This window comes from Triticum urartu, chromosome 6A, assembly GCF_056163025.1.
Source record: "Triticum urartu cultivar PI428250 chromosome 6A, HENAU_Tu73, whole genome shotgun sequence".
Lineage (NCBI taxonomy): Eukaryota > Viridiplantae > Streptophyta > Magnoliopsida > Poales > Poaceae > Triticum > Triticum urartu.
The window spans coordinates 66306701-66309325 of NC_141878.1; the positions used below are offsets into that span (position 1 = coordinate 66306701).

The following is a 2625-nucleotide window of genomic DNA, read 5'->3' on the forward strand; positions in this document are numbered from 1 at the left end:
CCCGGTGTATAAGTCATTCACGTAGTTCTAGGTCAATAATTTAACTATCTAAATATGTATTATATGTAACAAAAAATATATATTTAAAAACTACATTCGCGTGGAAATCTAGTGGTATACTTTTCATGACATATAACACATATTTAATTCCTCAAATCGATGACCTAGAACTACGCGAATGACTTATATACCCGGACGGAGGGAGTAGTAAGCTTTTGACAAATCAAAGCTCAAACCATACCGATAGGTCTTGAATCAAAAGGCTGAAATTCCCCAGATGAACAGAACAAGTCTACTGTAGACCTTACAGGTTTCAAATCAAATCTCTGGAATTAGCATCTGTCCTGAAGACAATTCACATCAGGCTACAGCAAATGTGCTAAATAAAGCATGTGGAAGGATACACATGCAACTCATCTGAGCATGTCTCCTCCCAAAACAAGTCCACCGCAATTACCAGTCACCTGCAGAGTACAGAGCTGCTAGCCAGAGATACGCCCCTGCTACAAGTAGTAAAACGATACCAGCATCCATCTACATCAATAAATGTTCTCCACAGTCCAATCACGCCAAATACTACTGAATCTACCAGTACCATACACAAGACCCGCCCCATGATCCAAATCGAAATTCGCGTCATGACCAACTAAGTCGAACCATCTCATAGCGTCCCACGGCCTCCCCTGCAACACAATTTGGGGGCTCAATTTGCACCATAGCATGGCACGAATCCTGGCAAAAAAGAAGGATTAGATCTTGCTTGGCAACAAAAAATCCGTCAGATCAAACAGGCAACAATTAAATCCAGGCGCCAGATCTAGATCTAGCGAATTTCGTAATCCAGGCAAACATCCGAACGCGCAACAGGCACGAGCGAACCTACGGAATCGAACATAAGACCGGCAGCGAGTAGTTAGTAATCAATCACCAGCGTCGGACCGATCGAACCAGGGGAAGAAGGCGGCCGAAATCAACGTCACCGGAGCGTCAACCAATTCTGGCGGCGGGGGCGGGGGCGGGGTCGCTGCGCCGGCTCCGATTCACTTGGTGCAAGGCGGGATCCGGCCCGTCGGGGCGGGCGGAGGGTCCCGATCTGCACCAAGCGAGCCCGAGGCGGCGGCGACGGGGAGGAGACGATCGATCCCGATTCGGTTGCTCGGCACGGAGGGCGGTGGACTTTGGAGAGGAGGAAGAGGGGGAGCGTGCTACCTACGGCCACTGGTCGCTGCGTGGAAGGGAAGAGGAGGAGGGGCGCGGCTTTTATAGATGGGGACTGGGGAGGTGGGGATTCGGGAGAGAGCATATTAGGGCGGGGTAGGTGGGGCCGCGCCCGCAGCACAGGCATGTGCGGTTGGCTCTCCTCTCCGCTCCGATCAGGTCAGGCCTCCTGCGCGCGCCCGCGGCTCTAGGAGAAAGGGGATTTTTCCTTTTCTACCACCAAGGATTTGATGCTACTAGTGTGTGTGTGTATTTGCTTTCCTCCTTGTCTTTTGTGATTCCTTCTTTACTATGGTGGAGATATGGATTGATTCTCATCAGCTAAAAAGAAAAGAAATTGATTGATTCTTTCAATATCAAGGATTTATTTTCCTATCTGGAAATACTAGTTCCCAAAATTCGTTGAATATTGGATCACCACCTATGTCAAAATTAGCAAATAAAATAACATAAAATCGGTTTATCTATTGTCAAGAATGGAAAGGGGATTTCGTGCATACCTCTGCCGATTTTGATAGAATCTTGAATGTCGACGCATCGGCCGATCTTTAGGGTTCGCTGACCGGCGACCTCTCTAGCCCAACATGTCGCAATTTTAGGGGGGATATGTGTCCATAAGGGGTTTGCCGACTTCTCCAAAGAGTTTGACACTAGATCCGACCATTAGGAGGAAAAATGATGAGTTGTGGAAGAACATGCGGCGACAATACCGGAGAGGAAGCTGACTTGAGTGGTCTGGTTGGTAGCATCGAGGTTAGCACGGCGAGTGAATTGTGGGCTAGGTTTCCAGCTAGAAGAAGAGGTGGGTGTCGGCGGACCTTGGTTGGGAGTGTGGGGTTAGGGATAGAGAGGGTATGTATAGGACGGTGTAGATGATGAGAATCGTTGGATTGGATCCAAGGGTTAGCATATGTTCTCTTGTAGGGCTAGGGTTTGTAAGTGAGGGAAGGCCGACGGCGTCGGACCTCGGTTGGGAGTGTGGGGTTAGGGATAGATAGGGTATGTATAGGACGGCGTAAATGATGAGAACCATTCGATTAGATCCAAGGGTTAGCATATGTTCTCTTGTAGGGCTAGGGTTTGTAAGCGAGGGAAGGGCCGACAACAACAAACTAATCTCTATTGTTGCTAGGTGGAGATTTGGCCAAAAATCGTATTGGGTCTTATTCAGTGGATACCCATCTTTTATTCTTTTTTTGCAAGGGACCCATCTTTTATTCTTAATATTATTGTTTTGTAACTTAGGACATTGTTGCCAATTTATCGGGAAAACAAACCTCTAGTCAAATAACCAGAACTGGGTGCCTCAAAAGAACTAATATTGATAATGCTTATTTTTACATAAATATGACAGTGCACAATATATCTTGGGCTAGAAAGCGAGTATAAAACAAATGGATTGGATCT

General features: G+C 47.0%; 1 long non-coding RNA gene across 1 annotated transcript; it reads right to left on the reverse strand.

The window, feature by feature from the left end:
• Positions 1-246: 246 nt before the first annotated feature.
• LOC125515906 (uncharacterized) lies at positions 247-1708 on the reverse strand. Its single transcript, XR_007287166.2, has 2 exons — positions 884-1708; positions 247-732 (listed from the first exon to the last, which is right to left on the reverse strand). It is a non-coding gene; the product is annotated as an uncharacterized LOC125515906 (long non-coding RNA).
• Positions 1709-2625: the final 917 nt, after the last annotated feature.